The sequence below is a fragment of the Stegostoma tigrinum genome, unplaced genomic scaffold (genome assembly GCF_030684315.1).
Source record: "Stegostoma tigrinum isolate sSteTig4 unplaced genomic scaffold, sSteTig4.hap1 scaffold_91, whole genome shotgun sequence".
Lineage (NCBI taxonomy): Eukaryota > Metazoa > Chordata > Chondrichthyes > Orectolobiformes > Stegostomatidae > Stegostoma > Stegostoma tigrinum.
Window position 1 is genome coordinate 101517 of NW_026728816.1, and position 15467 is coordinate 116983.

At 44.1% G+C, this 15467-nt stretch overlaps 1 long non-coding RNA gene across 4 annotated transcripts in view; it reads right to left on the reverse strand.

The window, feature by feature from the left end:
• Window positions 1-532: 532 nt before the first annotated feature.
• LOC132209409 (uncharacterized) overlaps window positions 533-15467 on the reverse strand; it is a 275322-nt gene continuing 260387 nt past the window's right edge. For all 4 annotated transcript variants that reach the window (XR_009445501.1, XR_009445505.1, XR_009445504.1 and 1 more), the window contains 2 exons: window positions 7968-8088; window positions 533-554 (listed from right to left, as the gene is read on the reverse strand). This is a non-coding gene — a long non-coding RNA (uncharacterized LOC132209409). The remainder of the gene's footprint in view (window positions 555-7967; window positions 8089-15467) is intronic.

Sequence of the window (15467 nt, forward strand, 5' to 3'; positions counted from 1 at the left end):
ATCGTACTCACTTATCGCCATCCCACCTACCTTCCCCAGCACCTCCTCCCTCTCCACACTATTTGTTTCTGAGCTCCCTTCCACCCTCCATTTTGGAGGAAGGGTCCGAACCCAAACCCTCAACTTTCTTGAGCTTCTGATGCTGCCTGCCCTGTTGTGTTCCTCCAGCTCTACAATGTGTTATCTCAGACACAAACATTGGCAGTTCTGACTATCTGAATAGCTCATTCTCACCTTGTAACAAGTGATTTATATTCATTTTCTTTTCAGATTACACATGTACATGTATATACATAAATATACATGTGACACTTTTATGCCTGAACCACTAACCTAGAGGATATTTCAAAATATTCTCTTCAAATCTGCATGCAAGAGAAATCATCAAGGTCATAATTTTCATTTTAGGAATCACTTCAACATTCAAAGTACTCAGTCAGTGTCCCATTTCCTTGACCAGTCAATTTGTTGCGAATATTTCTTGCAAGAGGAAACTATAACAGCAATTATATTTTATCATCAAGTTCTTCATTGCATCACCAATATTTCCTTGTCTGTTTGAAACCTAAGATAATGAAATAATCATGGACAGATTGGCCAACAATGTAATTTCATGTGTGTTATGGCAACTGAAAATCACCACCATTGAAGAGTGTTCTTTCAAATGTTGTTATCATACAAGAGCACTTTTGGAGATGCAGTGATGAATTTAATATATGCTTAATTAATTCCAAAGTATAACTTTACAATTAAAAAGAAGCGAAGAATCTCTTTACATCGTCATGCTTGTCAGATTGCTACCAGTCAATGGAAATCGTTCAGAACAATTATTTATTTCCAGATCAAAAGGAAGGGTGCACATTTCATTTTTACATCTCATCCAAGAGAGAAAAAAAAACACCTTTACCAATGCATTGTCAAACAACAAGACTCACTAAAAATGTCATTTGGCACATTGAATTTCCTCCACCATTCGGTGAAATCATGGTTGGTCTCATTGCATTTATTATTATACAACATTTCCACCAAAGCCTCCTTATACCTCATACATTCCAATCCAAGTAACATCCTGGTAAATCTCTGTTTCTGTGTCATGCCTTGTCTTTCTAATATTTTTGAGTCATCTACTAATTTAGCCACAGCACATTCACCTCTTTCCTCCAAGTCATTAATAAACAAGCTCAAGAGCTGTGGTTCCTTCAGCGCTACCTCATTTCTTACTGACAAGCCAACCCTGACATCTCTGTCCATTCGCCTGTTCTTTCTAGAGGGCATGTATCATTGGATATTTAGTTGCCAAAACGTATCCCCTAACAACCACCTCTCTGTGACACCCAGAACAATGTATCTGTCAATTTCAATCGGCACCACAAACTCATTCACTTTGTTTCATACACTCCCTGCAATTAAATACAAGACCTTCAGTCTGGCATTTCCAGGGTGGACACTCTTCTTGTTTGCTGCACCTGAAAGGAGACTCCTGACCATTTCCATACTTTTTGTCCTATTACTTGCTCTGGAAACTTTGCTGAGCACTTACCAGCTTCTAACTTTTTCCATAATTTTCCATGCAACTGAACTCACCCACTCCACACTTTTTACTTTAATGCCCTACCCCGAGACCTAGCTATGTCTTTTGCCAGGACACTTGTCCCAAAATGATTCTGGTCGAGTCTGTACCACCGGAACAACTTCCTCCTTCCCCAAAGCGATGCCAATGTCCCATGAATTCAAACACATTTCTGCCATGCCACCATTTGAACAATGCATTTACATCTTTAATTTTGTTCACACCGTGCCAAATTGCTCAGATAAGAATCCAGAGATTATAACCTTTCGGGTTCTGCTTTCTCACCTCAGTGCTCATAATCCCTCAGCAGAACCTCTTTCCTCTTTCTTCCATATCAATGGTACATGTGTGTACCACGATAGCTGGATTTCTACTCCTCCCACTTCAAGTTCCTTTGTTGCTGAGATGGAATACCCTGAACCTGGGCACCAGGCAGGCAACACTACTTTCGAGACTCTCGATCCTAGTCACAACGAACAGTGTTCATTCCCCTAACTATACTGCCTCTGATTATAACTACATAGAACATAGAAAAGCACAGCATAGTGCAGGCCCTTCAGCCCACGATGTTGTGCCGTGGAATATTCCTAATCCAAAAATAAAATAACCTAACCTACATTCCCCTCAATTCACTGCTGTCCACGTGCATGTCCAGGAGTTGCTTAAATGTCACTACCGACTCCGCTTCCACGACTACCACTGGTAAACTATTCCATGCGCTCACAACTCTCTGGGTGAAGAACCTCCCTCTGACGTCTCCTCTATACCTTCCTCCGACCACCTTCAAACTATGGCCCCTCGAGGCAGGCAAACCTGGCCTGGGGAAAAGTCTCTGCCTATCGACTCTATCCATGCCTCTCATTATCTTGTGATCAGGTCACCTCTCTTCCTCCTTCTCTCCAGAGAGCAAAGTCCAAGCTCAGTCAACCTCTCCTCGTAAGACAAGCCCTCCAGTCCAGGCAGCTCCTGGAAAGCCTCCTTTGCATCCTCTCCAAAGCCTCCACATCTTTCCTATAACAGGACGACCAGAACTGGACACAATAATCCAAGTGTGGTCTCACCAGGGTTTTGTACAGCTGCAGCATAACCTCGCGGCTCTTAAACTCGATCCCCCTGTTAATGAAAGCCAAAACACCATATGCCTTCTTAACAACCTGATCCACTTGTGTGGCAACTTTGAGGGAGCTATGCACTTGAACACCAAGATCCCACTGTTTCTCCACAGCGCCGAGAATCCTGCCTTTAATCCTATATTCAGCATTTAAGTTCAACCTTCCAAAATGCATCACTTCGCATTTATCCAGGTTGAACTCCATCTGCCATTTGTCAGCCCACCTCTGCATACTGTCAATGTCTCGCTGAAGCCTGCAATCGCCCTCAATACTATCAACGGCACCTCCAACCTTTGTGTCATCAGCAAACATACTAACCCACCCCTCAACCTCCTCGTCCAAGTCATTCATACAAACTACAATCAGCAGAGGCCCAAGAACAGAGCCTTGCGGGACACCACTCAGCACTGACCTCCAGGCAGAATACTTACCATCTACAACCACTCGCTGCCTCCTGTCAGCCAACCAATTCTGAATCCAGACAGCCAAATCACCCTGTATCCCATACCTCCTGGCTTTATTAATGAGCCTGCCATGGGGAACCTGATCAAATACCTCGCTGAAGTCCATGTACACCACATCCACTGCTCGACCCTCGTCAACCTGTCTCGTGACTTCCTCAAAGAATGCAATAAGATTTGTAAGGCATGACCTGCCCCTCACAAAGCCATGCTGACTCCCTTTAATCATACTAGGCTTTTCCAAATAGTCATCAATCCTATCCCTCAGAAATCTCTCCAAAATCTTGTTGAAAACAGACCTAAGACTGACGACTGACTGGTCTGTAATTTTCAGGGATTTCCCTATTCCCTTTCTTGCAAAAAGGAACAACATTTGCCTCCTTCCAATCTTCCGATACGACTCCCATGGAGAATGAGCAAGCAAAGATCTTCGCCAGCGGCTTAGCAACCTCCTTTCTCGCTTCCCGGAGCAACCTAGGATAAATCTGATCTGGTCCTGGGGACTTATCAATCTTAATGTTGGCCAAAATTCCAGCACATCAACTTCCTCAATCTTGATCTGTTCAAGCCTGTTTTCCTGCTCCTCAAAGTTCTCATTCACAACAACGTCCCTTTCCTTAGTGAAAACCAAGGCAAAAAACTCATTTAGGGCTTCCACTATCTGCTCAGACTCCACGCACAAGTTCCCTACGCTATCCCTGATCGGCCCTACCTTCTCCCTGATCATTCTCTTATTCCTCACCTATGAGTAAAATGCCTTCGGGTTCTCCCTAATCCTTCCTGCCAAGCCTTTTTCCTGCCCCCTTCTGGCCCTCCTCAGCCACTTTGGAGCTCCTTCCGAGCAAGCCTGTAATCCTCTAAAGCTGTGCTGGACCCTTGCTTCCTCCACCTTACGAACGCTGCCTTTTGCTTTTTGACAAGAAGCACCTCTGTACCCGTCATCCAAGGTTCTTTAATCTTACCCCTTCTTACCTGTCTCAGAGGAACAAATTTATACATCACTCGCAACCACTGCTCCTTAAACCGCCTCCACATGTCTGCTGTGCCCTTTCTGTGTAACAATTGGTCCCAATCTCTACTTCCCAACTCCTGTCTGATAGCGTCATAGTTTCCTTTTCCCCCGTTAAATATCTTCCCCTGGTAACTGCTCCTTTCCCTTCCCATGGCTATGGTAAATGTCAGGCTGTTGTGGTCACTGTCGCCAAAGTGTTCTCCCACCACGAGATCTGACACCTGTCCTGGCTCATTGCCGAGCACCAAATCCAAAATGGCCTCCCCCATCGTCGGCCTGTCCACATACTGAGTAAGGAAACCCTCCTGAACACACCTGACAAAAACGGCTCCATCCAAACCATCTGCACGAAGGAGGTTCCAATCTACATTGGGAAAGTTGAAGTCACTCATAACAACAACCCTGCTACGTTTGCACTTTTCAACAATAGGCCGGCCAGTGAGGTCTTCGATCTCCCTACTGTGATTTGGGGGTCTGTAGAACACCCCCAGTGAGGTGGCTGCTCCCTTGCTGTTCCTAACTTCCATCCATACTGACTCAGTCGATAACCCTTCCTCGGCAACCTCAGTCCATACCACCTCAATAGACGAGTCCTCCTCAAAAGTTCTTTCAGCCACCGTTATACTGTCATAGAACATAGATCATTACAGCACAGCACAGGTCCTTTGGCCCTCGATGTTGTGACGACCTGTCATACCGATCTGAAACCCATCTAACCTACACTATTCCATGTACGTCCATATGCTTATCCAATGATGACTTAAATGTACCTGAAGTTGGCAAATCTATTACTGTTGCATGCAAAGCATTCCATTCCCTTACTACTATTATAGTATATACTATTAGGCGCCCTATTATAGGAAAGATGTGGATGCTTTGGAGAGGGTTCAGAGGAGGTTTACCAGGATGCTGCCTGGACTGGAGGGCTTATCTTATGAAGAGAGGTTGACTGAGCTCGGTCTCTTTTCATTGGAGAAAAGGAGGAGGAGAGGGGACCTAATTGAGGTATACAAGATAATGAGAGGCATAGATAGAGTTGATAGCCAGAGACTATTTCCCAGAGCAGAAATGGCTAGCACGAGGGGTCATAGTTTTAAGCTGGTTGGTGGAAAGTATAGAGGGGATGTCAGAGGCAGGTTCTTTACGCAGAGAGTTGTGAGAGCATGGAATGCGTTGCCAGCAGCAGTTGTGGAAGCAAGGTCATTGGGGTCATTTAAGAGACTGCTGGACATGTATATGGTCACAGAAATTTGAGGGTGCATACATGAGGATCAATGGTCGGCACAACATTGTGGGCTGAAGGGCCTGTTCTGTGCTGTACTGTTCTATGTTCTATGTTCTACTCTCTGAGTAAAGAAACTACCTCTGACATCTGTCCTATATCTTTCACCCCTCAATTTAAAGCTGTGCCCCCTCGTGCTCGCCGTCACCATCCTAGGAAAAACACTCTCATATCCACCCTATCTAACCCTCTGATTATTTTATATGTTTCAATTGTCACCTCTCAACCTTCTTCTCTCTAACGAAAACATCCTCAGGTCCCTCAGCCTTTCCTCCATACCAGGCAACATCCTAGTAAATCTCATCTGCACCCTTTCCAAAGCTTCCACATCCTTCTTATAATGCAGCGACCAGAACTGTACACAATACTCCAAGTGCGGCCGCACCAGAGTTTTGTACAGCTTCACCATAAGCTCTTGGTTCCGGAACTCGATCCCTCTGTCAATAAAAGGTAAAACACTGTATTCCTTCTTAACAGCCCTGTCAACCTGGGTGGCAACTTTCAAGGATCTGTGTACATGGACACCAAGATCTCTCTGCTCATCTACAATACAAAGAATCTTACCATTAGCCCAGAACTTTGCCTTTCGGTTACTCCTACCAAAGTGCATCACCTCACACTTGTCTGCATCAAACACCATTTGCCACCTCTCAGCCCAGCTCTGCAGCTTATCTATGTCTCTCTGCAACCTACAGCATCCTTCGTCACTATCCACAACTCCACCGACCTTAGTGTCGTCTGCAAATTTACTAACCCATCCTTCTGTGCCCTCATCCAGGTCATTTAAAAAAATGACAAACAGCGGTGGACCCAACACCGCCCCTTGCGGTAGACCACGAGTAACTGGTCTCCAGGATGAACATTTCCCACCAACTGCAGCCCTCTGTCTTCTTTCAGCGAGCCAATTTCCGGTCCAAACTGCTATATCTCCCAAAATCCCATTCCTCTGCATTTTGTAAAATAGCCTACTGTGGGGAACCTTATCAAACGCCTTGCTGAAATCCATATACACGACATCAACCGGTTTACTCTGATCTGTTTTTCACCAACAAAGCCACACCTCCCCCTCTTTTACCACCTTCCCTTACCTTAATGAAAGATCTAAACCCTGGAACCTGCAACATCCATTCCTGACCCTGCTCCATCCATGTCTCTGAAATGGCCACAACATCGAAGTCGCTGACTTGGGAGCAGGTCAGGACTGCAGAGTCATGCTGCTGTGAGCGGGTCAGGGCTGGAGGGGCAGGTCGCTGTGAGCGGGTCAGGACTGCAGGGGCATGTCGCTGGGAGCGGGTCAGGACTGCAAGGGCATGTCGCTGGGAGCGGGTCAGGACTGCAGGGGCATGTTGCTGGGAGCGGGTCAGGACTGCAGGGGCATGTCGCTGGGAGCGGGTCAGGACTGCAGGGGCAAGTCGCTGTAAGCGGGTCAGGACAGAGGGGGCAAGTCGCTGCAAGCGGGTCAGGACAGAGGGGGCAAGTCGCTGTGAGCGGGTCATGGCTGCAGGGCAAGTCGCTGTTAGTGGGTCAGGGCTGCAGGTGAAATTTGTTCAGGTGAATTCAAATATGAAATTATACGAAAGACTGCAAGGAATTTAAAGCATCAAGAGGAAAGGGATTTGGAATAGAGCATTAGTTCGTGGGGATGGAGCAGCGCTTGGAATATTGCCTTCAGTTTTGGTCGCTTCATTATAGGGAGGATGTGGAAGCTTTAGAGGGGGTGTAGCGGAGATTTAGCAGGATGCTGCATGGAATGGACGGCACGTCTTACGAGGTAGGGTTGAGGGGGCGAGGACTTTTTCCATTGGAGTAAAGAAGAATGGTAGGTGACTTGGTAGAGGTATGCAAGATGATGAGAGGCATAGCTGGAGTGGATAGTCAGAGATTTTTTCCCAGAGCAGAAATGTCTATTACGAGGGGGAGAAATTTTAAGGTGACTGGAGGAAGGAATAAGGGAGATGTCAGACCTAAGTTCTTTACACAGAGAGTGGTGGGTGTGTGGAATGCACTGCTGGCAGTGGGAGTGGAGTCAGATACATTTAGAGACTCTTAAGCGACTCTTGGATAGGCACATGAAGGATAGTAAAATGAAGGGTATGCAGGGTAGTTTGATCTGAGTGGGATAATAGGTCGGCACAACATTGCGGGCTGAAGGGCCTGTACTGTTCTTTGTTCTACGTTCAGCCAAAGGTTCTTTTCTTTTGAGGAGAGGGCAATTGATTGTAGTTTTTAAAGACAGAACTGGAGGACAGAGAAAGATATCAAGGAAGGTTGCACGTTAGTGACAGTATCAACAAGTCCACAGCAGATGCACTCTGAGTAACTACACTGCTTTCAAGGCGAGAGGATCAATGATATCAGTTAAGCCCCCCTTGTTTTTGTATTGTGTACTTCTGATGTATGCGCAAATGGACAACCTCACTCTCCTGCTAAGCTGCAGAATGAATAATGCTGCAATATTTGTCAACCCCCAAATGGGCATTGATACATTCGTAAATCTCACATCAATAAACTTACATCTCAAGGTTCTCACCTTCTAGGACTGTTTGTAGTGGTAAATAACCCAAGCGAGGATGTTTGGCAAAGTACTTCTTTGATCTGAAGTTATTTTTCAGCACCTTGGTGAAATCACACACATCGTCACCTGATGTGGTCTAAAAATGTAATATAAATCAAATTTAGTAAAGAATTAATAATGAAACAATCTACTCAACTCACTCTATAATCCACGCTATCCCTGCTAAATGTCTTTGAGGATGTAAAATTAAAGAGTCCAGGCGGAATATGAGTTGCTGTTCCTGCAACCTACGGGTGGCATCATTGTGGCACTGCAGGAGGCCCATGATGGACATGTCATCTAAAGAATGGGAGGGGGAGTGGAAATGGTTTGCGACTGGGAGGTGCATTGTGGCACTGCAGGAGGGAACCTGGGAACCCTGCAGCCTAATGGTATCAATGTGAACTTCACCAGTTTCAAAATCTCCCCTTCCCCCACCGCATTCCTAAACCAGCCCAGTTCGTCCCCTCCCCCCACAGCACCACACAACCAGCCCAGCTCTTCCCCTCCACCCACTGCATCCCAAAACCAGTCCAACCTATCTCTGCCTCCCTAACCTGTTCTTCCTCTCACCCATCCCTTCCTCCCACCCCAAGCCGCACCCCCATCTACCTACTGACCTCATCCCACCTCCTTTGCCTGTCCGTCTTCCCTGGACTGACCTATCCCCTCACTACCTCTCCACCTATCTTCTTTTCTCTCCATCTTCGGTCCGCCTCCCCCTCTCTCCCTATTTATTCCAGAATCCTCACCCCATCCCCCTCTCTGATGAAGGGTCAAGGCCCGAAACGTCAGCTTTTGTGCTCCTGAGATGCTGCTTGGCCTGCTGTGCTCATCCAGCCTGACATTTTATTATCTTGGATTCTCCAGCATCTGCAGTTCCCATTATCCTTGAAGATGGCAGGACAGGTTAACACGATGATTAAGAATGCAGACTCAGAACTTGCCTTTATCAGTCATGGCACAGATGGTTTCAGCTGGAAGGTTACGTTGGAATTGTATAGAACTTTGGTTAAGCCAAAGTTGGAATACTGTATGCAGTTCTCATCACCACACTGTTGGAAGAATGTGATTGAATTGGAGACGGTGCAGAGATTATTCACTCCGATATTGCCTGGGGCGGAGCACTTCAGCTATGAAGACTGGCTGGATAAGCTCAGTTTGTTGTCTTTAGAGCAGAGAAGGCTGAGGAGGGACGTGACTGAGGTGCAGAAGATTAGGAGGGGCAAGGTTAGCAAGCAGCTGTATCCTTAGTTGAAGGGTCAATAACAAGGAGACACAATTATGAGGTGAAGGGCAGGAGATGTAGAGGGGATTTGAGGAAAAATATTTTTACCCAGAGGGTGGTGGTAATCTGGAATGCACTACCCAGAAGGGTCATTGAGACAAGAGAGCTCACAACTTGTAAAAAAGTACTGGGATGAGCACATGAAATTAAAGGTTATTCTCCAAGTGCTGCAAAGTGGGATTAGTGCAGTTAAGTTTGCATAGACTTGATTGGCTGAAGGGCCTTCTGTATGCCATATTCCCAAATTCAAATCATGTATCTATCTCCAAAAATCAGTGTCCTAATACTTGGGAAACTGCTAATAGCGATCTTCTAATCTATTTATCATAACTTGCTGCTTCTGTCCTTCAGCCATCTTTTTTAACCAAATTTGATAGTGACCTATATATTCCATGAATCTCAATTTTATAAATCAATCAGTCTTTTATGTGCACCTTCCCCTCATCCTTATCTAGGAAAGATTGCACTGCTTCATGAAGGCAGGCTAAAGTAATTCAGCATTACAGCCATACTCTGGTAGTATAATGACAGCATCAGTGACAGTACAATAAGTGCCTTATATCAATTGTTTCAAAACTGGGTTCTACAGTAGACAGGTAATTGGAGATCTACAAACCAAATCATCTGTCATAACTTTAGATTAAATATATTGGAAAAAAGCATACTAACTAACGCGAGCTTCAATGGTGATAAATTAAATGTAACTCATTGGAACAGTAATATTCCTCATCCAACCTTGCTAAGCAATGCCTTTCTGCACTGATAGGCTGGAAAGCTGCAGTCAAGAACAGATATTCACTATTTATCATCAAGTCGAAACAATTCTGGAATGCTTTTATCTGTCATGAATGTTTAATTACTGCAGTTTGAAACTCTCAACTATATGTAAATCATGAATATGTGATGTGAAAAATATACAAAAGGATCCAGCCCTTTTCTTGATTTATCAGGCTAACAATAGAAGAGCATTTGGATCAAGTGGATATACATTATGAGTGCCCGTATCAAACACCAGTCCAGCGACTGACAGATATCACAGTTAGAAGCAAATACACACATCGGGGCAGCACAGTGGCTCAGCGGGTTAGCACTGCAGCCTCACAGCACCAAGTACCCGGGTTCGATTCCAGCCTCAAGTAACTGTCTGTGTGGAGTTTGCACATTCTCCCCGTGTCTGCGTGGGTTTCCTCCGGGTGCTCCGGTTTCCTTCCACAGTCCAAAGATGCGCTGACTCGGTGGATTGGGCATGCTAAATTTCCCATGGTGTTCAGGGTGGTGTGTCGGTGATAGGGGGATGGGTCTGGGTGGGATGCTGCAAGGGCCAGTGTGGACTTCTTAGGCTGAAGCGCCTGTTTCCACACTGTAGGGAATCTAATCTCATCTCCATGATAAGCGTCAGGAAGGAGCTTTTTATAAAGATGATTGGAACACTTCTTTACACGTAGCCCTTTGTATTATGAATATGCAATTAATAATAGATAGGTTAGTGATTGCTATTAATAGGTAGGCATTCAATCAAAAAGGTTTGAGAACGATTGCCTACCTTAAAAGGTTAAACACTGGAAGGAGCTCACATTTAGAAGGTAGAAGGAACTCTGCAAAACCCATCAGATACTTGGAGAATCACCAAGCAATACAAAATATACACTGCTCCTCAAACGGATTCAAAGAGGAAATTGGTTAATATGTTAATGCATGTACGGTCATAGCAACAAGGAGCAGGAATAGCAAGGACAGTATTTGCTGCCCATCCATAGTTCCTCCAAATTGTTTGATATTTCAGAGTGCAGTTAAGTGTCAACCACATTATTGTGGATCTGGAGTTATATGGAGGTGAGATCAAATAAGAATGGCAGAGCTGCTTTCTTAAAGAACATCAGTGAATGAGTCAAGTTTTTATAACGGTGAATAGTTTAACAGTGACAGTGTAACCATCACTGAGACCAGCTTTGTTTATGATTATATCAATTTGAGCATGTGTTGGATAACTGGCCCCCTCAAGCCTGCTTCACCATTCAAGAAGGTCGTGGCTGACTTGACTGCAATGTCAGCTCCACATTCCCACCTACCCCCAAAATTATATTGAACTGAATTCAAATTCCATCAGCTGTTACAGTGGAATTTAAGCCTATACTCTACAGCATTGTCCCAGGCCTCCGGATTACTAATCCTGTGACATTAATAGTGCTTCACTGACTACCCCAGCATGTCAATCCCCGTTCTGAGCATACTTCTTGGCTGAGGCGCCACATTTTCTGGAGTACAGAATTACAAAGTTCACCTCTCTGTGAGTGAAGAGGTTCCTCATCTATCGCTGTTGTTACATTTTATTCTGAGATTGATCTCAGGTTCTACAGCCTGATCTCTTAATTCAAATTACAATAACTTGGCTTTTCAAATGCCCTGTCACATTATCCTTGCCAAGAGATTGAATGTTAATGTTATATATACAGCAGAACAAATGTCCATGTTGATTTTTCTTCATTAAAGTGCCGTCAACAATCTTATAGTCACCAATCTTATACAAGTGCATTTTGTCATGGGAGAGGTTGAATGAACAAAATCGGACCTTCATTTCTTCCCCACCCCAGCCTCAAAAAGTTTTGTCTTCATTTCAAATTTTTCACATCCAATGGATAATTCTGTACCTTTCTGGTCCCTTCAAGAAGTGCATCCTACCCAAATTGTCCCGAGTGTCTCATCTTAAAAATCGGAATATTTTTTGATATCCTCACTCTCGAACCAATCCATTATATACTTAACATAGGATTCAGGTCAAGTTTGTTTTCCCCCCCACTGCTGTTTAACTTCCTGGCCAATGTCCCACGATTTCTCAAGAAACTATTAGTCTCTCTCTGTATCAGAACATTCTTCAAAAAACTAATACTTTCTCCAAATCTTGATATAACAACTGGCCAGTTTCGGTGCGAGATGAGTTCCACAGCGCAAACTCATACTTGAACCTTTTAGCCATATAAATCATTTGACAAGCAGATTCTAGGGAGTCAATCTGCAGGATCAAGTGACATCTGAAATGCTGTACATTTACTGCAAACAGTCAAGTTCAGTTTTTCTGGCTTCCACAAATCTTTGACAGCATGGCCGTGGGTGTGAATCACCGAGGTCTGGCCAAAATCAGTAAAATCCCTCTCCTTTTCTCATCTGAACACTGCCCCAGAGCAATATCATGTGAATGCACTGCACTTTCCACAGACATGGTGGCAATGCCCAGGTCTATCTCACCACCCCCTCATTCATTTCTTCCACTGTCTCTACAGAACTGGACAGTTTCCATCTATTAAATCTGGTACAGAACAAAGCCATTATCTTTGGTCCTTGAAAGGACGTCTGCTTGCTAGCTACTGGTTTTCGTTGTACCCTTTGTTATTTTGACCCAGAGTTTAAATTCCGGCCACATAGGCCTGATGTCACAAAGTCTACTTATTTTCACATCCACAACATTTGGCCCCAGGTTAAGTCCGTTAGTTTTGAAACCCGACCGCATTGATTAACTCTGAACATGACCATTCTGATGAATATCAAGTTGGCCTCCCAAGTTCTCCTTTTCTTTAACATGGCATCATTTAAAAGTCCATTGACTCTGTCTTAACACGCACCAAGTTCCATTCACCCATCTTTCTCTGCGCACTCTGATCTACAATGGCTCACAGTTAAGCAGTGCCTTGGTTTTCACATTGCTGTCCTGGCTTTCAAATCCCTCCCTGACCTGGCAACACCCATGCACATCCCCTGACAATGTCCAACTCATAGCCCCTCTAGGCACATTTATGCCTTTAATTCCAGCCTCTCAACACAATTTGTGCTGTTCCATCATCGACAGCTTTACATTCAACTTCTTGGAGCCTAAGCTTTATAGAATTACCTTGCTGAACCTCTGCATCGTTCTTTCCTCCTTCAAAACAGTCCTTAAAATCTACCTCTGATGTGGTTTTAATCATCTACCTTCGGATCTCTTTCAGTACTCAGTATCAAATTTTACTCTATAAAGCTCCTATGACATGCTTTGGGATGTTTTATAAAGTCATGTCATAGAAGCTGTTGTGGCAATTGCTCAGAATATGGTTATATTCTGGGCTGAAATTCTCCATGACACTCATCATTAAAGTATTTTTCTGTTATAAAATGGGTAAATAGTACAGTGACTTCAGGCCAAGGGATGATGTGGTTAAACGCCAAAGTTGCACTCCGTGCTATTGGCATCATGAAGACAGTGTCTCCCTTTCATTTGAAGAAATCTCCTGTATTTTCTCAAATACTTTCTTCATTGTACTTTTGTTGTTGATGGTTTCCAATGAACATAAACCATTACTTGCCATTTCAATTTCAACCTTCCTCACGTTCTCTTAATTTCTTTTGCTATACCTGATTTGAAACAAACCATTCCTCTTTTAATTCACTGTCCTCCTCAGTCCTTCATGTGGTTGTTTCCCAATCGTTAAGAAGACATCCTGTTGCTTTCCTCATTCACTCTAGTCTAAGATGCCTGGCTGCCCTTATCAGATTGCATTTTCAGCAACTTTATAGACAAACGTCCTTTGAGTGGAAGGTTGTAAGGTCATGCCGAACTGATGTCTCAACAACTGCAAAACCAAGCTAATTGTAACCAATGACATCTGACAACAGGCAAGCAAGGAAGCTCACAACAAAACACAGCACGAGATTACAAATTCTGCAATGTGTGAATGTACTCACAACAGAGCGCTTTCTGGAGTCGGCGGATCTTCATTGCTGGCCGATAGGCAGAAAAACGCACGGTGTTTAAATCACCTGCATTCAAAAAAATCTTTAGATACATTTTTCCTAACTGTTAGTACAAACCATTTCAATTGGAACACATTCTCAACTACTCTGCAATGAATACAGGGGGATAAATATCTGCTGAAGAATACAAGGCACAGTAAAAGGAAATGATAACTACTAGGTTCAATTTATTTCCACATATTTTCAAGGATGGGAACATCACTGACAGGACCAGCATTTGTTACCCATTCCTCATGTAGGTGGTCAAAAGCTACATGAAATTCATGTCATAACTGGCAAACAGCATCTGGTGAATACAGTGGAACTCACGGAAGTCTCACTGTCAGCTTTATAGTAGGAGAGAAAAGATTCAGATAATCATGCTTGGTGTAAAGTCTGCAATCTCGCCGCCTGGTTTTTCAGGGCCACAAAGGGTTTTGAGATCTGAAATGGTATATATGACTCATGAGCACACATCAAATGCAAGTTGCCATGGATGCTATTCTGACAATTCTATGTTGCATGCAGCAAATACCTGATGAAAGGATGTCGAGGAGGCAAGATATTGCCAATACTGTGATATCAGAGCTCAATGCTTCAAGTCCCTCAATGACACATTGCTGAACGTATGATCACCAGGAACATGAATAACCCCTCTGCCAGAGTTATTTAAAGACACTGTCAGCTACTTGCAGATGAATTACTGATGGATTCATAGAGCATACAAACATACAACAGTACAGCACAGGACTGGCCCTTCAGCACACAGTGTTGTGCTGAGCTTTTACCCTCAACCTAACGTCGAGCTAACCTCCACCCTTACCTTATACTATCATCCATATGCCTGTCTAATAGCTGCTTAAATGCTCCTAATGAAGCTGACTCCACTCCCCTCTCTGGCAATGCATTCCACGCTTCTGCCACTCTCTGAGTAAAGAACCTACTTCTCACGTTTACCCGATATCTACCTCCACTTACTTTTAAACTATGCCTCCTCATAAGAGCTACCTTCACCCTCGGAAAAAGTCTCTGGCTATCCACTCTCTATCGATGTTCATACCAGTCATTGCCAAAATGTATGTGTGTTGATATTTTTTAGACTTCTTTAAAGTTGCCAAGGTCCACATCTAAGTTCTGAAGGACTCTGTGAAAACTTCAAGGCTGCTACGCAAATCATTCACAGACATGGATGCAGTAATAGACATCTGAAAAAAACCATGTAGGTCAATGCTTCACATCCTGGCCAATGTCATAATGCTTTCAAGTTGCAAGTCTGCTTTGCCAGCCACTTTTGGCCATCAAAAAATTAAGGGGTAGCTACTGAGCTAAAGAGCCAAGCCACTAACAACTGGGCTTCTGACTCTTACACACAACATAGAACATAGAAAAGTATAGCACAGTACAGGCCCTTCGGCCCACCATGTTGT